General features: G+C 44.8%; 1 protein-coding gene and 1 pseudogene across 1 annotated transcript in view; one reads left to right on the plus strand and one right to left on the minus strand.

Annotated features, from left to right (window-relative positions):
• Positions 1-24,813, minus strand: part of NRPB5 (Eukaryotic rpb5 RNA polymerase subunit family protein) — a 60,671-nt gene that overhangs the window by 17,285 nt on the left and 18,573 nt on the right. The window lies entirely within an intron of this gene.
• LOC147448260 (uncharacterized) lies at positions 1,893-4,188 on the plus strand (annotated as a pseudogene).

The following is a 24,813-nucleotide window of genomic DNA, read 5'->3' on the forward strand; positions in this document are numbered from 1 at the left end:
GGTTAGGGTTTCTGCAATTTTAGGGTTTTTGGCAACAAAAATTAGGGTTTGCAGGTTTTAGGGTTAGGGTTTCCAAAATTAGGGTTTCAGCAGTTAGGGTTTCTGGCAGAAATTAGGGTTAGGGTTTCCAGAATTAGAGTTTTAGCAGTTAGGGTTTTTGCTCTCGGGCAACCACGTCATCACTCTGTGACACTTCTTCTGTTGCTTGTTCTTCTTAGGGTTTAGGCCCCTCGACCGATAACTCCATTCTTCAGTAGGTCGACACGTCAGCAGTTTGTTACAGTGGGTACCCCCTGGCCCTATAAATAGGTGCCCAAGGGGAGGTAGGGCAAGGCTTGATTAAAAAATCCCCACGACCCAACAGAAAAATGATATATGGAAATATATGTGGACGCCCGGACAAAGTGGGCGGCCAGCCCCAAACTTAGGTGGCCGGACTAGGTACAACCTAGACTATGGGTGGCCAGCCCGGAGACATACTAGCCGTACAAGTATGCCCTAGACTTGTGAAGCAACAGAGTGGTGTAAGTCTAACACTCTCTCTGGCTATGCTCCCGAGCGAATATGCCAAAGTGAGGCCTTTGCAACTTATTTATTGGCCCTTGGCCAAAAGGATACAAGTGACAGTTGAAGCAGTTGACGAGGTTTCTATAATGCTCATTATGGAAACCCTGAAGACAAAGCAGGTGATCATTTTTCTAGACATATGGGAGATGCAGCGACTTGGATTTGGAAATGCTTATGGACACATAATAATTCATGTCGTACAATTCCTTTTGATGGATTTTGACTCCAGCGAGACGCCTAAAAGACTACAAGGATTCCAAAGTGTAAAGTTTTCTATTTGATGGCAAACAAGATGAGAAGAAAGCACTCACCTTTATTCAACAGTTTGATGCAACGTTTTCAGGTGGGCAGAGGCTTCCAAGGTTACAAAAGCAGCATCCTTTCTCAAGAGAACTACTTTGACATGGTGAAACACTTTGCTTACTCAACAAGAAGCACCAGGAACATAGCTAGGATTCAAACGGCTTTTTGCTTCATTATGGCTGATTGCAAAACTTGAAGCTGATATCCTCAAAATTTGAATTCATCTCAAATTATAGAAAAGGTATTCTGACCTTACGAAGGTATATATGTAGAGATTCACTCATCCAATACAATCAAAGATATTGGGCAGACACTTAGTGCAGTAACTCCTGAGAGCTATAAATAGGACCCGCTACATTGTAATCAGGCTTCTTAGTTGCTTGTATTTCGGCTTTAGCTTTCTAAGCACTTTCGGGTTTACGAGCTCTCGCCTCTAGTTTCACCCTGTAATCATTGCTTCTATAATCATCTGAGCTTAAACCCATTATACATTGTACTGGTTCTTCTTGAGCTATTAATCTGAATCTGCAATTACTCTTTCCAGCCTTTCAATTATGTCTCTCGTTTCAGTATAACATTCCAGTTCAGTTATCTATTTCAATCCAGTCAGTACTCTGTTCTAGTCTCACTAACTGAACTGACGACATAACCATAGTCACACGAAACGGCCTTTCGGGAGGGGGAAACGCGAACGGAGTTTCCCCACCGTTTCGGATCGGTCGAAACGGCGTTTCGGCATGAAATTTTTTATAACGTTCAATTTGGGCAAAAATCGTCAGCGCTGGTTTTTTCGAGCAGAAAAGCGTGGCCAATTTTTCTCTGCAAGCGAAACGCAAGGCAACGATTGCAGGAAGAGATTTTTCCCCCTTTGCGCACCTGATTCTATTGGTTTGCGCTGGCATCTAACGCCATCTGAGTTCTACGCTATCTGAGTTCTGTCAACCTGTGTGGGTTTTGTGGGCTGATTGTGTGCGTACCTTGCAGGGCACCTGCCATCTAGGTCTTGACTCTTCACGCACGCCATGACAGACCCATATTGGAGGTATGTGACCAAATTGGCCGGCTATGGAGGAAAAGGGGACTCAAAAAAATGGAGATGCAACTTTTGTGGGCTTGAGAAGACAGGGAGTGTAACTCGTGTGAAAGACCATCTTGGGCATGTACCTGGCAAGGATATCACACCTTGTGAACACGTCCCAGTTGATGTGAAAACTGGGCTTGCGGAATGCAAAGCAAAACGCTTGGCTTTGGTCGACATTGAAGAGGAGACTCAAACAAGTCAGAGTCCAGGAGAAGCAAGCCAATTGAGCTCAAAAAGAAGTCGATTGGAGTCCGCAACAGGAAGTCCAAGTGTATCATCGACTTCTCTTGCAAAAAGGACTCCTTTGCCAAATGTTGATGTAGGTAAAAAGGGGTCTATCACTCTGCAATCTGCAAGCATTAAAGCTGGCATTCAAAAGCAAGCTATGAAGATAGCTACCCGTGAGGTGACACGCTTCTTCATAAGATGTGCTATTCCATTCAATGTGGCCAGAACTAAGCAGGGCAGTGAGTCGCATAGGATGTGAGTGGGAAGGTCCTTCATCTGAGACCTTGCGCACACGGGAGCTTAAGAAGGAGAAGATATGTGTAGAGACTCAGCTTGATTTCCTGAAGGAAACATGGAAGAAGTATGGATGCACTATTCTATGTGATGGGTGGTCAGATGTGCGCAAGAGAAGTGTCTACAATGTCTTGATTTCTTCATGCAAGGGAACTACGTTTTGGAAGGCCATAGATGCTTCAAGCACAGGTCTCACTGTGACAGGTGCTTACATCTTTGGACAAATTAAAAGGGTCATTGAGGAGATTGGAAAAGAGCATGTTGTGCAAGTAGTGACTGACAATGGCAGCAATTGTGGATCAGCAGGACACATGTTGGAAAATGAGTTTCCTACCCTTGTGTGGATACCTTGTGCTTCTCACTCCTTGTTGCTCATTGAGGATATTGGCAATATACCTTGGGTAAGTGAGCTCTTTGCTACTGCTAGGAAGATGGTCAAGTTTGTGACTAAGAGGCCTAAAGCACTCAGCATGTTTCGAGCCAACAGTACATTGGAGCTCTTGAAGCCCTCCTCCACTAGGTTTTCTTACATGTTCATTGTGCTTGAGCGTCTCATTAGAGTGCGGCCAAATCTTATACGCACCATTATATGTGATGAATGGCTTGCTTGGAATGACATTACTAAGCCAAGGTTCCTTGAGTTCCGGCGTAATATTTTCAATGAATCTTGGTGGGTGGAGGCGGAGGCATTGGTAAAATCCTTGAATCCAATCTACACGGTACTACGCATCACCAACATGGAGGGGAGCACATTAGGCCTACTTTAAGAGTACATGGATAAAATAAGGGAAGCTCTCAACAAGAATGCATACTTGCCATCAGAAAAGTAAGTCCCGTCTCATTTGTAGCTACTTAAATCTCATGTTTTAATTGGCTGAATTCTATTGTCCCCTTTGTTTAAGTCATATGTGTCATGTCATTCAATGTCACAGGGTTGATGAGTTGAGAGAGGTGTGGGAATTACGATGGAATTGGTTTCAAAAACCAATTCATGCTATGGCGCATGTGTTACACCCATTATAACGTAGTGAAGACCAATTTTTGTCACATGAGCTAGACAAGGGATTTCAAGAGTATGTAGCAAAGTACACACGCGCTGATGTAATGATGACAAGAAGAATAGAAGATGATTTGCTAGCCTTTCGGAATCAAAGCAGTCACTTTGGTCGAGCCACTGCAAAGCTTCGGGAGACACAACTCCAACCTGTCTCATGGTGGGAGAAGTATGGGAATTGTGTAAATACACTTTCTTAATCTCCCATAATACATTCTAGGCTTTGCCATTTAAGCTTTGCAAAACCAAGTGTTAAATGAAACTTTCCCCCTTTATTGTCATGTGTTGTTTGTAGAAATGCCTTGCCATTTGAGTCCACTCACAAGATTGTGTTGTTGGTCCTTGTGAGAGGAATTGGAGTACTTGGGCCCTCTTCCATACAAAGAAGAGAAATAAGCTGACAACCTTGCAACTTGAGCGCTTGGCGTTTTGTAATTGCAACTTACAATTGTTGGAGAAGCTTTCTGGCTCCCCTAAGCCTACACAGGTCAATGTCGATAAAATTGACATTGAGAAGGTGCGTGACATTCCAGATATCCCACAACAAGAGCGTGATTTGTATGCCTTGCTCTATGAGGAGGCTATTGCTCCAGCTCATGATACAAGGGGAGAGCGGGACGAAGGAGAGTTGCTCAAGTTGCTAGCACTAGTGCAATTGTAGCTTCAACGAGTGCAGCAGAGTCCTCTTCCTCTTCTTCCAGTGAGGAGAGCGAAAAGGATGAGGCAGAGGATGATGAGGCACGCTCAGCACTCAGATTCTTGAGCATGATCATTCACATTATGGACTACTATTTTGATTATGGACCCTATCTTATGTTTGCAGTGATTTCAGTGATATGTACCCTATTTTGATTATGGACCCTATCTTATGTTTGCTTACCTTTGATCGTGTTTTATGACATTGATGTTTTGGATCATAAATACTACGAGTCATTGTTTTGATTGTATCATGTGTGATTGTATCTTGGTTTGACTCGTCACAGTACTAGGTTCTGGTTTGAAAATAGTCTATGAAGTGGTAAGTTGTAAACTTGTAACTAGTAGGTTTACCGTTTTTGTGCTTGAGGATTAAGTTTGAAACTTTTGAATTAGGTCTTCTCATTTTTCAATTCTGAATGACCTATGGCCCCTCTTAGGCTACTTGTTTTATGAAATACATTGTTTACAAATTGAAATAAAATAGTGCGTTTCTCAACCGTTTCTGCCTCGGGCGAAACTCCGAAACACCAGTTTTTCCGTTTCCGTTTCAGGTGGTGACTATGGACATAACCAGTAGCTCTAAATTCTAACACTGGAATCAGATGTTCGAAGCAGAGTAACAGGGAACGGGCGGAACGGGCCCCTCCCGTTCTCGGAACGTGTTCCCAAAGGAGTCGGAGGGTCGGAACAGAAATGTGGGGGGAACAGCGTTCTCGAAAAATCTGTCATCGGAACAGCCGGAACGGGGCGGAACGCGAGCGGAACGGCAGATTTCGAAAAAAACTGGCCATTAAGACATTTACAAAAATCGGACTGTTGGAGGGTTTGGGCGCTTTTGAGTGGTTTCCGGGGGGGGGAAAGGGAAGAAAGGGGGTCTTCTCCACTCCTATAAAAGCCAAGACTCTCAAGGCAATGAGGCATATACTCAAGCTCCCTCAAGCCTCAAGCAACAAGGCAAGTCTCAAGAGCCGGTTGTTTCAACTCTCCTCAAGCCTTCAAGGAGCAAGGCAAGTCTCAAGAGCCGGTTGTTTCAACTCTCCTCAAGCCTTCAAGGCTCAAGCTCCCAAGCCTTCTCCACCTCTTCATCAAGTCAAGCCACTCTCTCTCTCTCCCTCCCTTGGGCCTCAAGGCTTTAAGCCTCAAGGCTTTAAGCCTCAAGGCTTTAAGCCTCAAGGCTTTAAGCCTCAAGGCTCAAGCTTGAGGCTTGCCGCTTCACTTCGCTCAAGCTCCACCTCTCCATCACTCATGATTCACTCATTCATCACTGCTTTCCCTCTCCCATGGGCCTCAAGGCTCAAGCTTGAGAGTTTCTCTCTCTCTCTCTCTCTCTCTCTCTCTCTCTCTCTCTCTCTCTCTCTCTCTCTCTCTCTCTCTCTCTCTCTCTCTCTCTCTCAAGATTCCTTTCTCTCTCGAGTCTGATCACTTATGGCGCAAGCTCCCGCATCAAGTGAACGTGATCCCTTGGGTGCCAAGAAGAAGAAGGACGAAGCATCATGGTGGGATGAAGTGCATTCCCGAGTGTTGAGAAAGTCCGGTGGTGCACGCGCATGGAAGTGCAAACTATGCGGCTTCGAACAACAATCCGGCACAACCAAAGTCCGTGCTAACCTCCTTAAGCTAGAGGGACAACAAGTAGCAATATGCAAGGCCGTCAACATGTCACAAGACGGGCACCACGTGCCAATAGAAAAGAACAGACTGAACAAACTTTTAGCACTTCAATAACAACAGAACTAAGAGAGAGAGAGAGAGAGAGAGAGACGACAAGCGACACGGAGTGGCAGAATTCCACCCCAGAGAGTATTGGCCCCCAACCTTGGCGGCCCTTTCGGTATTTCTTTATATTGCATCAACACAGTACAAGCCGGTACTCGAGACTCTGCACCTTCGTACTGAAGCATGCCAGAGAATGAGCCCTAACCTCATATTTAAAGGCCCTTGGCCTAAAAAGCAGTTTACAGTAAAAAGCCTTCAAACTTAAAAGCTTCTAGTCCAAAAGCAAAGCTAAAAAGCTGCCAACGTAAATCACGGAAATCCGTACAGTCTGCCACGTCATCAGCCAACGCAAAACGCGGAAATCCGTACAGCCAACCACGTCATCATGCCAACACAATTTTCGGAAATCTGTCACGCTGCCTTTAGGGTTGGGGTTTCCAAAATTAGGGTTTAAGCAGTTAGGGTTTTTGGCAAAAATTAGGGTTTCCATTCTTTAGGCTTTGACACATCAACAGTTTGTTACATCTCCCCTTCTTGAAAGAGAGTAATTGTCCGCGATTACAGCATATCTGCAAAGAAACTCAAGTTAGCTCAAAAATTTCTGAGGGACATTCCGAGGGACAATCAATTTGCTCTTTTTATTAAGGAGTTAGCTTTTCCTTTTGGTTGTTTTGATCAAGGAGTTAGCTTCTCCTTTCTGCTATTTTGATCAAGGAGTTAGCTTCTCCTTTCGGCCAGAGAATGAGCCCTAACCTCATATTTAAAGGCCCTTGGCCTAAAAAGCAGTTTACAGTAAAAAGCCTTCAAACTTAAAAGCTTCTGGTCCAAAAGCAAAGCTAAAAAGCTGCCAACGTAAATCACGGAAATCCGTACAGTCTGCCACGTCATCAGCCAACGCAAAACGCGGAAATCCGTACAGCCTGCCACGTCATCATGCCAACACAATTTTCGAAAATCTGCCACGCTGCCTTCAGGGTTGGGGTTTCCAAAATTAGGGTTTAAGCAGTTAGGGTTTTTGGCAAAAATTAGGGTTTCCATTCTTTAGGCTTTGACACATCAACAGTTTGTTACATCTCCCCTTCTTGAAAGAGAGTAATTGTCCGCGATTACAACATATCTACAAAGAAACTCAAGTTAGCTCAAAAATTTCCGAGGGACAATCAATTTGCTCTTTTTATTAAGGAGTTAGCTTTTCCTTTTGGTTGTTTTGATCAAGGAGTTAGCTTCTCCTTTCTGCTCTTTTGATCAAGGAGTTAGCTTCTCCTTTCGGCTGTTTTGATCAAGGAGTTAGCTTCTCCATTCGTCTAGATCGGAACTCTTGATATTCCGGTGTAGTAAAATTAGCCATCACACCCAGGCCGTACTAATCTTCCACGGGTGTCTTGATGCACTAAAATTACATACCCAAGCAATCTCATCCAATTAGGAATATTCAGTAATTGACACATCACAATGCAACACAAATGCTCACATATGTATGTTACAAGACACAACAAACAACGCCGCTGAGCACTCCCCGGAGACAAACGGTCTGTGGTATGAAGCTACTCAACGACTACCTCGTCACTCCCCCCGCAAATAACCTAAAAAGGTCCGGGCCATGAGCTCAGAGGACTATACAACTAAACGCTCCCCAAACCGTAGTCTGCGTCGCTCGGAGGTTTTCTAGCATCCAACGAAACGCTTCCCAGGCATCGGCCTGCGTCATTCCGAGGTTCAAACAATATCAAGACAATATTTCTCACTCCTCCACTCGGGAGTCAAAATCACCAATCAATGAAACCAGTATTGAAACCAGAGTGAAACATTTCAAATCGGCACCAAAACAGTTTTAAAACAGCTAGCATCCATTTCAAACAAAGTTCAAACAATACTTTCTCAAACAATGTTCAAAAGTATCTAAGTAGAAAACAACTAGAGAGGTCATTCAGGGCTTTGTTCGGACAATCGAACTTTAACGACAACGGGCTTGCCCTTCTGCATCACGGTGATGGTTCGGTTTCGGACATGGAGAGTTGCATCATTCTTGTTGTGCCAAGGCATGCCCAAGAGAACCTCGCAATTGCCCAACTTCATAGTGTGGAAATCGGCTTTTCCATGATAATCTAGTATAGTCACTCGTAGTGCACCAATTGATGAGTGCGCGGCGGTGTGTGCAAGTGAAAGAGCACGCGAGGAAGTGCAGTGTGTGTGCAGAGAGGGGAGGCGAAGAGCAGCAGGAGAGGAAGCGCTAGCAGAAGAAGAGGGAGAGAGAGAGAGAGAGAGAGAGAGAGAGAGAGAGAGAGAGAGAGAGAGCTCACGTTTTTGGGGAAAACTCAATAAGTGAGTTTTGGGTTTTCCCACTTTTATTATAAGTGACCTTTAAAAAATGTGTCCAGGTTCGATATGAACGTGGACAAAGTATAAAAATGTACAAAAAGGGGTTATTTAGGCCTTTAACCCAACAAGCTCCCACTTAAAGGCATAAATGGCGCCTTTAAGCTACGTGACTCCCACCATCTCTATGCATAGATGATGTTGTGCTTTGGGTAAGCACTTAGTGAGAGCATCGGCTAGATTTTGTGATGTATGGACCTTAACCAATGTAATAAGGCCATCCTCAAGCACTTCTCATATAAAGTGATACCGCACATCAATATGCTTTGTGCGTGCATGAAACATGGCGTTCTTTGCCAAACATATGGCACTCTGGCTATCACAACCAAGCATAGGTGCCTTGGCAAGCAAACCAAACTCACTACATAGGCGTGCTAACCAAATAGCTTCTTTGGAAGCCTCGGTGGCTGAAATATATTCAGCCTCTATGGTAGACAATGCAACAATCTTTTGCAATCTAGAACACCATGAAACAACACCTCCCGCAAGAGTAAATACATAGCCACTTGTGGATTTCCGTGTATCCACATCACCAACCATGTCAGAGTTACAAAATCCCTTCAACTCCATTGGTCCTTTACCATAGAAGAGACATTTGTTTTTAGTCCCTTTCAAGTACCTCATAATGGACTTCACTGCATCCCAATGCAACCTGCCTGGATTAGCCATAAACCGGCTCACAACTCCCACTGCATGGGCTATGTCAGGCCTAGTAGCTACCATAGCATACATAAGTGAACCACAAGCTGAAGCATAAGGCACACGTTGCATGTCAATGGCTTCTTCCTTTGACTTGGGACAGTCATCCTTGGAGATTTTAACATATGGTTGTAATGGCACACCAAGAGGCTTTGCTTCAGCCATGTTAAATCTGTCCAGCACCTTTTCAATGTACTTTTCTTGTGACAAATACGATAGACGCTTGTCTCTTTGCCGTGTAACACGCACTCCAAGTATATGTTCAGCTGCCCCAAGGTCTTTCATTGAAAACGCAGATTTCAGCTGCCCTTTAAGAGCATCTACAGTGCTTCTTTTCTTTGCAGCTATCAACATATCGTCTACATAGAGCACAAGAATGATAGGGCTGCCATCCTCATCACGTTTGGTATACAAACAATGGTCTGAATGGCTTCTTTTGTAACCATGTTTAAGCATGAAGCGATCAAACTTCTTGTACCACTGTCTACATGATTGTTTCAGCCCATACAAGCTTCTATTGAGCATACATACCAAATGTTCCTTGCCAGGGATAACAAAACCCTCGGATTGCTTCATGTAAAGCTCTTCTTCCACATCACCATGCAAGAAAGCGGTATGTACATCCATTTGGTCCATTTCCAAATCAAGAGCAGCCACAATGGCAAACAATACACGCAAAGTGGTCATCTTCACAACGGGAGAGAACACTTCCTGAAAGTCTATGCCCTTGGTTTGAGCATATCCCTTTGCCACAAGCCTTGCCTTACACTTAGGTTTTGCATCAACAGTCTTGATTTTATACACCCATTTGTTAGGAATAGCCTTCCTTCCTTTTGGCAATTCAACCAAATCCCAAGTATGATTAGCATGCAAAGCTTTAATCTCTTCCTGCATAGCAAGCTCCCACTTGTCGCTGTGCTCCCATGTCTTTGCCTCTTTATATGTAAGAGGCTCTCCCTCATCTGTCAACATAATGTAATGCAAAGAGGGGTCATATCGACTCACAGGCCGTCTTTGACGAGTAGACCGCCTCACCCAATGATCCACATTATCCGACAATGGGTTTACATCAGGTGGCACTACAAAATCATCAACAATGGGCTGCTGTACAACATTTTCAGCATTGTTTCTTGGTTGCAAATGCCCTTCAGGAGCCTCAATTTGCTGTCCAACATCATCTGGCTCAAACACCATTGGATCATCTACATTTTCAGCCATTTGTGGTGCATCCTGAGGGTCCAAAATAGGCCTAACAGGTGGCTGGTCATGCTGAAATTTCCATAGTTACCGAGGAACGCCCCCTAGCCCCCGTTCCGGCGTTCCGGGGGGCAGTTCCCTTCTCGAACGTTCCAAAACTTCCCGGAACGTCTGACGTTTCGGGTGGCCAGTGCAAACCGGAACGGCCGTTCCGGAAAGCCCCGGAACGTTCCGGAATTCCCTTGGAACGGCCAATGGCTACAAACAAATTTGGTAAAAATTGAAAAAATTGAAGTAAATGTTTGGGCTTCTTTTTGAAGTGTGCAAGGCCTTAAGGACTCATAAAATGCACCCCCTCCCCCTTTCTCTCCACAAGCTAATCCTCAAGGCTCAAGCTCTCTCCCTCTCTCCCTCTCAAGACTCTCTTTCTCAAGGCTCAAGGCTTTAGGCCTTCAAGCTCTCTTCCTCTCCCTCTCACTCTCTCGAGTCTCTCTCTCTCTCTCATCATCTAGTCATAGCAAGGTTGAATGGTCTTCAAAACGAGTTTTTTGTGAGTATTAAAGTCAAAGCACTCTAATACTCCTTGTATTTAAACACAAGGAGCTAAAAAATGCACTATTTGGGTGTTTTTTATACCTCCCGTTCCGTGCCGTTCCTGTTCCGGACCCCTAGCCGTTCCCCCGTTCCGCGGGGATCCCGTCGCCGTTCCCGTTCCGCGTTCCGGGTAACTATGGAAATTTCACCCTTTTATGGTCATGCTTTGAGGCACAATTGTTTTGAAGCAGCCTTGCCTCATTAAAAACAACATCCCGGCTACGTACAACCCTTTTGAGCTGAGGTAACCAAATCCTGTAACCCATTTCGCCTTCTTCACCATATCCCATGAAGAGGCCTTTCATGGACTTCGCATCTAGTTTACTCCTCAACTCAGGTCTAACATGCACAAAAGCTTCGCAACCAAAAATGCGTAAGTGATCATATGAAGCAGGCTTGCAGACCGAACCTCTTCAGGGACGTCACCTTTCAAAGACATGTGAGGGGATCGATTGCATATATGCACTGCAGTTTTCAAAGCTTCTCCCCAAAATCCATGAGAGAGATTAGCTGTGGACAGCATGCATCTCACCCTCTCACAAAGTGTCCTATTGAATCTTTCAGCCACACCATTAGAAGAGGGGTTGTATGGCACAGTAAGCTCCCTCTTAATGCCCAAATTTTCACAAAACTTGTTAAATTCAGCACTTGTGTACTCCCCCCCATTGTCTGTATGCAAGCATTTTAGCTTTCTACCAGTTTGGGTGGTCACAAATGCATGAAATCTCTTAAACGCAGCAAAGGCTTCATCCTTAGATTTAAGCAAATAAACCCAAATTTTTCTAGAATGATCATCAACAAAGGAGACAAAATAACATGCACCACCCATAGACTTAGTAGGCATGCTACATACATCGGAATGTACAAGATCAAGCACACAAGATTTACGAGAGACACCAGAGTAATAAGAACGCTTTACTTGCTTGCCATATTGACATTCATTACAAAAGTCAAGCTTTGTGCCTTTCGCATCAAGCTTGTTCAAAGTAAAGCTTAGAAAGACCCTTTTGGCTCATATGGCCAAGCCTCTTGTGCCACAACTCCATGTGAGAGTTAATTTCAGCCAATGCAATAAACTTGACCAACACGGCCTTTCCATGCATGCAGTAAAGTGTCCCTTTCTTTGTGCCCTTTACAATCAGCCTTGAGCCTTTGGTCATTTTCCATGACCCTCTCTCAAAAAAGATGTTGTAACCATGCATATCCATAGAAGCAGACTCTTCTTGATTCCCGGCACATATCGAACATCATGCAAGACAAGCTCATTTGTGCCATCTATGGAGAGATGCACAGTGCCAATACCCTCAATGGAACATGCATGATTGTTTCCAAGGTATACATGGCAACGCTTGCCTGCATCAAAAGTAGAGAAACACTCCTTGATAGGAGTCACATGAAATGAAGCACCGGAATCAACAATCCAAGTCTGGGACAATGCATCATTGACAGTCAATAAAGCACCAATAAGATCACTCTTGGTGATCTGCATGTCCTGTGAATGAACATTTAGAGAGGCATCAAAGTCATAAGCATCATCATCTGACAAAGTGGCACACAAGATGTCCTCTACATCTAACAGCTCCTCAATCACGACACTAGAAGCCACATTGGCCTTCTCTTTGTCCTTTGAGCTATCCTATGCATCTGCCTTGACTTCCTTCTTCTCTTTCTTTTTGTCTCCACTATTCTTTTTTCTTTCTAACCCAGCTTTATAGTACCTGCAATCGGGTTTCTTGTGACCTTTCCTGCCACATTGATAGCAAGTCACATCACCCTTGCCTTTGCTTGCATTTCCCCTTTCTTTACTCTTACTCTTACTCCTTTGTGCATAAGCATTCTTCTTTTCTGTCCTGCCTCTAACCATGTTGGCAGAGCTATCTCCCTCTCCACTTGCTTTCCTCCAGATTTCTTCATTCAAGATAGAACCCCTAACACCATCAAAGGTCAAATTGGGGTTATTGGACAACGAAACCACCAAAGTTTCCCATGACTCAAGTAAGGTCATAAGCAAGAAGATAGCTTTCAGCTTATCATCAAAAGGGGGCAAGCCAGAATCCTGTAACTACGACAAAGTACCTGCAAACAATGACAAGTGCTCTGCCGCGCTCTTGGACTCATCTAGTTGCATGCCAACAAGTTTTCACATCAAGTGCACCTGATTGACAGGCGTTGTATTTTCATACATTCCCTTTAACTTCTCCCACACATCAAAAGCAATCGTGAGACCTTTCACATCAATGACGATCTCATCTGTCATGGCCTTTTTAATGTATGTAACGGCTTTCCTGTTCATGCTAACCCATGCTTCATCTGTCATATTTTGTGGCTTCACCTGTTCAAGTGCCCCTTCGCAATCCTTAAGAAATAGGATTCCCTGAATCCTATCTTTCCAAAGATCAAAACCTGTACCATCAAACCTCCTAATCTCGAAGAGGTTCTTCACATCCGAAGAAGATGAGGCCATAGTTGCACGAAACAAGAGGGATAATACGCTGAATTTTTGGGCAAAATGCGCAAAAATCGGAGTATAGCCTCACAGAGATGTGCACTACAGCTCCAAATGGTCACAGGAGCAATTTGGGGCAAAAATAGGACGTTTTGGGCACAAAAATTCAATTTCTGAAATTTATGCGCAGGAAACTTCAGCGAGCGAATTTGTGCTCGAAAACAACGAATTTAGTTGTTTTTAGCCTCAGAAGACATACATAAGGCTAATACACAGCCTTTAGAAGCATGTAAGCGCAAAAGCCCCAATTTGTAGCATCAAAATTGCATGAAATTGAGCCACAAATCGTCATACATCGACAAGATTTGTCAAATGTGCGTAGATTGCATCAATTTGCACTTTCCCAAATGTAATCGCACCATAAAAACACTTGCAAAAACCTGCGTAAATTTGAAATTTGCTTAAAACACCTGTTTTAGGGCTTGTTTTTCGGCAATTTCACGGTTTTCGGGTAGCGGGGACTTAGCAAAAGTATTCCCACACCTTAATACATCATTTGCAAAACCTGTATTTTCGCTGTCATAACCTGTAATTTCCTGTTTTTGACCTAATTTCAGCCTGTTTTAGGTCAATTTGGGTTGTCGGGAGCTCTCTAGTGTCCGGGGATGAGTCCTTTGGCGAAGAAATTGCAAAATCTCACGATAACGTTGACCTTCTTGGCTGAAATTCAACGTTTGCAAGTTTGGGGGCAAACCCTAATCGGGCTCTGATACCAGTTGATGAGCGCGCGGCGGTGTGTGCAAGTGAAAGAGCACACGAGGAAGTGCAATGTGTGTGCAGAGAGTGGAGGCGAAGAGCAGCAGGAGAGGAAGCGCTAGCAGAAGAAGAGGGAGAGAGAGAGAGCTCACGTTTTTGGGGAAAACTCAATAAGTGAGTTTTGGGTTTTCCCACTTTTATTATAAGTGACCTTTAAAAAATGTGTCCAGGTTCAATATGAACGTGGACAAAGTATAAAAATGTACAAAAAGGGGTTATTTAGGCCTTTAACCCAACACCAATGAGCGGTACCACTTTCTGAGTTTGCCCCGTGGCTAGCTCAGCTTCAATTTCTCCACCCTCTGCATCATAATCAAAGTGCATCTGCTTCAAGAATTCTGGATGGATGAAGTTCTCCATAGCTCCCGGGTCAAAGAAAATAAGGGCTTTCAAGCCGTTGACTTTTCCATAAGCTCTGCATAATTCATTCAAACTCTCGAGGTGTATACCATAAATATCGGGTACTAGTCCAATAGCAGGTCTAGGCTTCTTGGCCGGAGGTGGCCGCGGGGATCTGTTTGTCGTGGGAGCAGAAGGTTGCACTGAGGACGTCGAGGGTCGCTCAAGACATGTATTGAACGTATGCCCTGTTTGGAAACGTTCGAAGTATCGGCCTTCTTGTAACAAGGCGTCTCGTTGAAGTTGTGTCAAACGAGGCCGTTGAGGTTGGTTTTCACCGGATTCTCGAGAATTTGTTCGTTGCTGCCGGGAGTTCTGGTTAGTGGCCGAAGGTTCTTCTATGGTAAACTCCAACTTTCCTTTCATGAGCTTGTAGCCGACCGCGGCATGGTCCATAAGCTCTTGCATGGTAGAGACTTGCTTGGAGAGACAATATTCCTGCAATGGCGATGGTAGTCCAATGGTGTAGCGCTCGCACTGGTCCTCCAAAGGAATGAACTTAAAGAAGCACACCGGAAGGTACACGTCGAGAAACCTTTGGTTATAGTCGTCCATGGTTTCGGTGGCAAGCATTTTCAAGTTGCCCCACTCTACCAAAATCCGGACTTCAAACATTGAAGTCATGTAACTACGCGCAAAAACTGTCTTGAAAGCTTGCCAGGTCCTTGGAGCATGCGGTTGTGTCGCGATTGAACTCCACCATTGCATAGCATTATCTTTAAGAAATCCCGCTGCTGGAGAAATCTTGGATTCTTCTGTATAGTTCCCCAAAGCATAGATGTTGTCGAATTGTTGTAGGAACTGCAATGCTTTCTTGCGATCTTTCACCCCGGAAAAAGTGAAGAATTTGACTGTCGTGCCACCATCTTTGAAATCTTTGGGTTGGTTAGGTGCATGTCCCGGGTATGGATAATAAGGGCATCCATATGGGCTCCAAACATTGTAGCCTAGTGGCGGTGGTGGTGGAGGTCGGGGCAATGGCGGTGGCAAAGGCGGTTGCACTGGATCGGGGTCAGATGGCTGCACCATATTCCTGAAGACTCCCCTGATCGGAACAGACAGCTGAGAAGGTTGCCGATTGGAAGTTCTCGTACTTTCTGGTGCTGGAGGAGGAGGTACCACTTGGGGCATCAGAGGGGGTAACATGTAGCTCAAAAATTGTTGAAAACTTTGCAGCATCGAAAGATTCTGTTGAGGATGCCGCGAAAGAATGTCGTGAAGCACGTTGAGCAGAAACTGCAAATATTCTGTTGAATCCATGAATTCCAAGTATTGGGTTCTTAATTGGCTTATGCCCTGTAAGACACTGCGGTGAAGACGGGAGCGCGCCCGATGCGCGATGAAGTAAGGGTGGGAGTGGCTAATAAGTCCGGGATGGAGGGCGAAGATCCCTCAAACAATAGCTTTGTCTGCTCTTTTTTTGAAGGACCGGTATGCTTTCAGAAAACCACACGCCTAATGCTCTGATACCACTGTCACAAGACGCGCACCACGTGCCAATAGAAAAGAACAGATTGAACAAACTTTTAGCACTTCAATAACAATAGAACTGAGAGAGAGAGAGAGAGAGAGAGAGACGACACGTGACACGGAGTGGCGGAATTCCACCCCAGAGAGTATTGGCCCCAAACCTTGGCGCCCCTTTCGGTATTTCTTTATTTTGCATCAACACAATACAAGCCGGTACTCAAGACTCTGCACCTTCGTACTGAAGCATGCCAGAGAATGAGCCCTAACCTCATATTTAAAGGCCCTTGGCCTAAAAAGCAGTTTACAGTAAAAAGCCTTCAAACTTAAAAGCTTTTGGTCCAAAAGCAAAGCCAAAAAGCTGCCAGCGTAAATCACGGAAATCTGTACAGCCTACCACGTCATCAGCCAGCGCAAAACGCGGAAATCCGTACAACCTGCCACGTCATCATGCCAGCGCAATTTTCGGAAATCTGTCACGCTGCCCTTAGGGTTAGGGTTAGGGTTTCTAAAATTAGGGTTTGCAGGTTTTAGGGTTAGGGTTTCCAAAATTAGGGTTTCAGCAGTTAGGGTTTCCGGCAAAAATTAGGGTTTCTATTCTTTAGGCTTTGACACGTCAGCAGTTTGTTACACAACAAGTAACGGTTGAAGGAATTTGAAGCCAAGGATGCCGCCATCAAAGCCAACAAAGAAGAGAAAGAAGCGGCAAGGCCTAAGTGTCCCGCAATCGACCCCAACAATTTGGTTTTTCTCTCTTCTACACCTTCATGGGTTGGTGGCGATAGCAATGAGGCAACAACGGAGACGACGGCGACATCATTTCAATCGGCATTTTCAATGCCTAACACTACTCCGGTCTCCACTCCCAAATCTCACCAACGCACCCTACATACCACTTGGGATCCAAAAAGGACGAGGATGTGGATGCAAGTGTTGCCAGCTTTTTCTATCACGATCACATCCCCTTCATAAAGGCTCGGTAAAACTGACTATCATTTTCATACAATCAATCATCTCGATTCTCATTCTCATCTAAATAGTAAATACTAATACCTCTTGTGTGCAATGTCTAGGTCGGAGTACTTCAAGACCATGTGCACAAGGATTGGAGAGTATGGGGCACGCTACGTGCCACCCTCTTCCGAGGCCCTCCGTACTACTCTACTCAATGTAGTACCCGGGGTATGTCACAAAATGATGACGTGGCGGACAGCAGAAACCCTAATTTCTGCCAAAAACCCCTAAAAATCCTGCAAACCCTAATTTCTACCAAAAACCCTAATTTCCGGAAATCACGGAGGGGATATTTTTGAGCGACGCAAATCTCAGCTTTTGGCCAAAAAAGCATAATTGCTTTTTGTTGTTCTCATAGAGAGAGAGAGAGAGAGAGAGAGAGAGAGAGAGAGAGAGAGAGAGAGAGAGAGAGAGAGAGAGAGAGAGAGAGAGAATTTGCTTTTGCTTTCAGAAGCTCTCTGTGAGAGAGGGAAAAGAGCTTTTGCTTTGAGGCTTTTGCTTTCAAGCTTTTGGGGCTCTGCTTTCGGGCATCCCTTGTAACTTTAAATAAGTGGTTTGGGCATTCACTTCTGAGAGCATATGGACGCAGAGTCTGAGAGTGAATCCCGAGCCACTCTCTTGTACTTTGAATTGATTAATACAAAAAGAAATACCGAAAGGGGCGCCAGTCTCTGGGGCCAACATCTCTAGGCACGGAACTCCGCCAGGCCAGTGCAAATCTATTGTGATCTGTGAATTGTTTTGAAGTGGTTATTTGGTGTTGTCGCAATTGATTCTTGACTTGGAGTGTCCAAGTCTGTTACAATGGTATCAAAGCACGGCCGATTTCTCTTCTACGAGAAATTTGATCCCCAATTTTTCTTTCCGCGGCACCTATGGCTTCACGCAAGGATCAGTCGACTCCCTCTACATCTGGAGATGCGGGCAGGGATCACAACGAAGATTCTGACAGAGAGTATGGCCCGCCTCGGCCTACTCAGGCGGAGCGGCGAGAGATGGAGCGTCGCCAGTTGATCGGCGATGCAACGAAAATGATGCTCAATTTTGCGAAGGACCCAAAACTTGCAAAATATATGAGCGAGACTTCTTTTCAAGAAGTGCATGAGCAGTGGCAAAAAACCACTACACCCACTCTCAAGAAACCTTTTGCTCACAAGAAATATTCAGAGAAGGAATTAGAAGAGGTGGTTGATGCACGGATTGCTCACCTTTTTGACGCGCAAAAGAAAGCCAAAAAGCACGGCAAAAAGCAGAAAAAAAGCACTGACTTCCCGGGATATTTGGGTCATCAGTTGACTTTTGACAAGGCAAAGAAACGGAAGAAGCGTGTTCAATTTGAAGGAGTACCCAGTTCTTCTTCTTCTTCTTCTTCTTCTTCTTCTTCATTTGACAGTTCTTCTAGCTCTTCAGATTTGAGGCAAGAAGATAGAAAAGGTAAAAAGCGAAGCAAGAAACAAAGCTTCGGAAAGGGCAAGAAAAAGGCAAAGAAGGCTACATCTCGCCCAGAGACTGACAATTCTACTGAGGACTCGTCTACAAACAGCTCAGATTCCGATGACGGAAACTTTTATGCGAACAAGAAGAATTTTTACAAAGCTAACCAGTATGACTTTCTCGAAGATAAAAGCAAGAAAGTCAGAGAGTTTAAGGAAGGTGGCCACTTGATCAAGTTTGATACTTTTTCAGGATACTCAGATGCTTCGAAGGCTTTGTCTTTTATACAGCAGTTTTTTGCTCTCGCGGGAGGACGCTATTCACAGCACTCCAAGATTCGGAGAGCTCCCTCTTACTTTAAGGGGAATGCTCGCACTTGGTGGTCCACGCTTCTATTAAGCAAGACTGTGCCACTTACATGGCTGAAATTCAAGAGGCTTTTTATTTCTTCGGAGAATGTGTATCGATTATAGTGCTCTCAACGAAATCACCATCAAGAACAGATTTCCGATTCCTAGGATCGATGATATACTCGACAGGTTACAGGGATCTTCGTGCTTTAGCAGGATTGACTTGAAGAGTGGATATCATCAGATCCGAATCACTTCGGGAGACGTCTACAAGACAGCCTTTCGGACGACTTTTGGGTTATTTGAGTTTTTGGTGAAGCCTTTTGGCTTATCTAATGCTCTTGCGACATTTAACCGGATGATGGATAGGATTTTTCAAGAGTACAAGCTATTTGTTGGCACTTTCTTTGATGATATCATTGTTTTCTCCAAGAATGAAGCAGACCACAGAGATCATATGCTTCAGAGATACATTTTTTTGGGGACACTTTGTCTCAGCAACAGGAGTGCAAATGGATCCGGCCAAGATAGACACTATCTGTGATTGGCCCAATTTGAAGAATGTCCATGAAGTTGAAAGCTTCTTGGGACTGTGTTTGTACTAAAGACAGTTCATTTGAAAGTTTGCAGAGGTTGCTTCCCCTTTGCATATCTTGATACAGAAAGGAGTCCCTTTCTCGTGGGGATCCCCAAAGGTGACTGCCTTTCAGACATTGAAAGAGAAATTGACTATAGGACCAGATTTGACTTTGTCGGACTTGCAGAAGTCATTCGAAGTATTTTGTGATGCTTATGGTCGTAGTCTGGGTGCGGTCTTGATGCAAGAAGGCCATGTCATTGCTTACGAGAGCCGATTGTTCTCTAGGCCGGAGATGACAGCACAGATTTATGAGAAAGAGCTTTTGGTGGTTATCCATGCTCTTACTCAATGGCGGCATTACCTACTCGGAGCGGATTTTACTGTCTTTACAGACCATCAGATTTTACGCTACTTCTTGTCACAGAAGCAGCTTTCGGAAAAGCAGATGCGGTGGGCGAACATCTTGTCACAGTTTCACTTCCAGATTGTCCACGTGCAGAAACAGAAGAATGTGGTGGCAGATGCTTTGTCTCGGAAGCCGTTGGTTCTGGCTATTTCCACGATACATCATAGGAGCTTCGAGGATATGGTCGATCCGTATGCCACAAACACAGATTTTGCAGATATTTTCACACGGATACGGGATGGGGAGACAGTAGCTGGATACTCCCTTCGAGAAGGCTACTTGATGAGAAAGACTATATTGTGCGTTACACAACCGTTGAGGGGAGAAGGCTACTTGATGAGAAAGACTATATTGTGCGTTACACAACCGTTGAGGGCAAAGGTTATGACTGAATGCCACTGTCGACCTTTTACGGGTCACCGTGGCATTGCTACCGCCATGAAGGGGGTAGAGAGATACTTCTTTTGGCCGAGACTCAAAAAGGATGTGGAAGAGTTTGTGTGCAGTTGCTTGGTATGCCAAAAGGTCAAGTTTGACAGGCATAAGGCACAGGGATTGTTACAGCCTTTACCCATACCCACCCACCCCTAGGAAAGTATTGCAATGGATTTCATTTTTGATCTTCCGAGAACACAGAATGATCACGATGATTTTCCGATTACATGGCACGTCTGAGACCATTGTCTCCGACAGAGACCCCAGATTTATGAGTTTGTTTTGGAAGGCAATTTGAGAGAACATTGCCACACGGTTGCAGTTCTTGTCATCGTTCCACTTGCAGACTGACGGGCAATCTCAGATTACCAATTCAGTGGTTTTAGATTTATTGAAGTCTTGTATCTTGGATCAGAAGACTCAATGGGAAAAGAACTTACCTTTGGTGGAATTTGCCTACAATAACACGATACACTCTTCGACGGGGAAGACGCCATTTGGGATTGTGGAAAGTGCTGCGAAGGTTCCATCCTTCTTGAGCACGAAAGATAAGATCTTTGAAGCGGATGAATAAACGCGAGATCTGGATACGGCTTTTGCCAAGGTTCGCGAGACTTGGCAGAAGTCTCAAGAACGACAGAAAAAGGCAGCGGATTGCCATCGTCACGACTTGAAATTGAAGGAGGATGATTGGGTGCTCTTAGGTTTTGAGAAGGCACGCCTAAGAAAGAAAAAGAGAAAGGAGAGTCTTTTTCCAAAGCTGGTCTGATTGATCTCGAACAGACATGGTTGCAATAGGGGGTTAGTCAACCGGACATCGATGAGGTCCCGATTGGACCTAGATGTGATTGCTAGCTACATTGCCGATAAATCATGGTCTAAGATCCGAATGAATGTTGAATGTCATGTGATGTCCTGTGATGTCTGGTGATGTCCTATGATGTCGTGTGATGTGACTGTCAATTTGGTACATGTGCTAGATATGTGTCCCTAGTACATAGGTACTAACAGTCAGTGTCTGCTAAGACGGTTTTGGCTTTTGTCGGTTTTGCAGACGTAATCGCGGTCAATTACAATGCTTTCAAGAGAGAGGTATGTCACAAAGTGATGACGTGGCGGACAGCAGAAACCCTAATTTCTACCAAAAAACCTAAAAATCCGGCAAATCCTAATTTCTGCCAAAAACCCTAATTTCCGGAAATTGCAGAGGGGATATTTTTTAGCGACGCAAATCTCAGCTTTTGGCCAGAAAAGCATAATTGCTTTTTGTTGTTCTCATTGAGAGAGAGAGAGAGAGAGAGAGAGAGAGAGAGAGAGAGAGAGAGAGAGAGAGAGAGAGAGAGAATTTGCTTTTGCTTTCAGAAGCTCTCTGTGAGAGAGGGAAAAGAGCTTTTGCTTTGAGGCTTTTGCTTTCAAGCTTTTTGGGGCTCTGCTTTTAGGCATCCCTTGTAACTTTAAATAAGTGGTTTGGGCATTCACTTCTGAGAGCATCCGGACGCAGAGTCTGAGAGTGAATCCCGAGCCACTCTCTTGTACTTTGAATTGATTAATACAAAAAGAAATACCGAAAGGGGCGCCAGTCTTTGGGGCCAATATCTCTAGGCACGGAACTCCGTCGGGCCAGTGCAAATCTATTGTGATCTGTGAATTGTTTTGAAGTGGTTATTTGGTGCTGTCGCAATTGATTCTTGACTTGGAGTGTCCAAGTCTATTACACGGACCTTGTGATAGGTCTGGTCACCAATGGGGAGGCATCAAACAGGGCAGCCGGAGCTATTTTGGAAGGCGCTTATCCTCACATCACGGTGTCCTTTTGCATGGCACATTGCCTTAACAACCTCTTGAAGGATTTCGGCAAACTACCTTGGATAGAGCCTCTCATTGCATCCACGTCCAAGGTGGTTGCTTTCATCAACAACCACAACATACTTCGAGCAGAGTTCTTGGAGCGGTCGGGGGGCAAAGTGCTTCTAAAGTATTGTGAGGCCCGCTTCACCTACAACTATCTAATGGTGAGCCGCTTTGTAGAGTGTCAAAGTGCAGTGCGGCAGCTCTTCATCAATACAGAGTTTGCTCAGATTACCCATGCAAGTACAGTCGCAGGGATCATTTGTACAAGGAAGGTGGAGGATCCTGAGATCTGGGAGTCCCTAAAGAGTATTCACAAAATGGTGAAACCAGTGATCCACTTGCTTAGAGTGATGGATGGTATGCAACCTTGCATTGGCAAGGTCTATGAAGCAATGGATCGCATGGTCGAGGCCCTTGAAGAGTATGAGCAGGACCCAGATAGCCTCGAAGAAATCAAAGAGCTTTGCAGTAGCAGGTGGAATGCCTATAGTTCATGCCTATAGTTCACCTCTTCACAGTGCAGCTTTTGTGTTGGACCAAGAGTTCCAGGGTGCCAGGGCAGGAGCATGATTCGGAGGTAAACACACATTGGAACACCATCTTGAAGAAGCTTCACCCTGATCATGACATGCAACGCAAGATAAAGGATCAGCTTGCATTTTACAGGGATATGCAAGGAACATTTGGAACATCCGATGCCCAAATTGATCGCACCAAGATTTCCTTCGTCTTGTGGTGGCAAGAAAATGGTTCAGATGGTCCCGATCTTCAACGACTTGCCATCCGCATTCTCAACCAAGCAGTTAGCTCCTCTTGCTTGGAGCAATTGTGGAGTGTATATAGCCACATTGCATCTAGAAAGAGGAACCGACTTGGAGTGGAGAAAGCAAATGACCTTGTTTTTGTCAGTGCAAACTTAAGAATGCTTTGCAAGTCAACATCCAAAGTGACAGATCCCTTTCTACAGTGGGAGATGGAGACAGAGGTAGAGGTGCTTGGAGAGGCAGGAGGATCTACGTATGAGGATGAGCCTATGCGGGAGGATTGGGATGATATTCACGACGTCCAAGACTACACTACACATTGGGAGGTGGGATGCTCTTCTGCCCCTACCTAGAGGTGAACATCAGGCATGAGTCATGACTCATTGCTCATCGGTTTTTGATATTAGTTTCCTTTGTGGCCACCGGCTTTGCCCCCTTTTTGTATTGCACTACCATATGAGTGATTGAGTCTTGACATGTCACCTATTGACTCTTACAATTGTTATTTAGCACTCTTAGTCTCTACATGTCTTTTTGTAGCGCCTTGGCTAGCCTTGTAAGCCATCTTTATAATCTATGATCTATCATCTTTTTGCTCCAAGCATTTGAGTGGAATCTGGACTCTATTCTTCAACTTTGAGTTAATGTTCTTTCAATGAAGAATCAAGATGCTTTTGTGAAGGATGATCCCAATTCATGTATTGTGTATTGCGCAATCGCGTGTAAGCCTTAAGACTGAAGAATCATTGCAGAGCATGCCTAAATAGGATTCTACTTAGACTAATGGGTGTGTATGGCTCTCTACTAACATATAGGTTAAATCCAACCTAATTTAAGCATATTTTAAACTTACCGTTCGGGCCCCCATTCCCGTTTCGCCTTTTGGGGGGGGGGGGCTTTCCGGAGGCCCCCGTTCCTGTTCCGGGTAACTTTGGTTCGAAGAGACCAGCTCCATTTCCAACGACAAAGGAGCACAGTGACTCCCCTCTCGTGCAGTCCCATCTGCACCAGATTCAACCCTGCTATGACAACCTGATGATGTGGCATGACCAATAAGTTGTTCCAACTTATGGACAACTGTGGAGGGGCCGAGGGGACGCCTAGGCTTTTTTTTTTAAAGCGTAAGGACCTGCTGACGTGGCTGTTGTACGGACGGCCGCGATTTGCGTTGATTGTTGTACGGACTGTTGCAAAATACGATGATTGCTGGCGTGGCATGTCCGTACGGAAACTATACGGAATTTCCGCTTTTGGTGCTGCTGGATTACTGGCAACTTTTGAATCATGATGCTTCTGAGTTTACATGCTTTTGGGAATCTGCTTTTGGCATCCTTTGTAACAATAGATAAATCCCAAGGGTCTCACTTCTCAGAGCATCTAGACGCAGAGTCCGAGAGCGAGCACCCCCGGGAGTTGTACTTTGCTCAAAAATTAATATAAAAGAAATATCGAAAGGGGCGCTAGTCTTTGGGGCCGATCTCTCTTGGCATGGAACTATGTCGGGCCGTGTCGACCCTTGAATTGTGAAGTGTTTTGAAGTGAATCTCTTTTGTCTCGCGACAGAATCTAGACTTGGGGTGTCCAAGTTTGTTACAGTGGTATCAAAAAGCACGGCCGATTTCTCTTCTATTGGGAAATTCGATCCTTCTTCTGGCGGCACTTATAAATTCCGAAAAGAATCAGTCGACCTCTTCTAGCACTGCTGAGGAGGGAGGAGACTACGAAAAATTCAAGCGACTTAGCAAAAGAAAGGGACGGGCCACGCAGCCCCACACATATGAACTCATGGAAATGCAACGTCGACAGCAGGTTGACGAGTGCACAGAACAGATACTTCAGTTTGCCAAAGATCCCCAGTTTGCAAAATTTTTGACTCAGCAGTCGATGGCTGAAGTGCATACCCAGTGGCATAAAGCCACCGAGCCACCAATCAAGCCGGCAATCAAGAGACCTCCTACTCCGAGGATGTTCACCGAAGAAGAAATCCATGATGTAGTTCAGACCCAAATCAATCAGCTTTCTGGACACAAAGAATACATCGAA

This window comes from Adiantum capillus-veneris, chromosome 11, assembly GCF_014529385.1.
Source record: "Adiantum capillus-veneris isolate H3 chromosome 11, ASM1452938v2, whole genome shotgun sequence".
In the NCBI taxonomy this organism is placed as follows: domain Eukaryota; kingdom Viridiplantae; phylum Streptophyta; class Polypodiopsida; order Polypodiales; family Pteridaceae; genus Adiantum; species Adiantum capillus-veneris.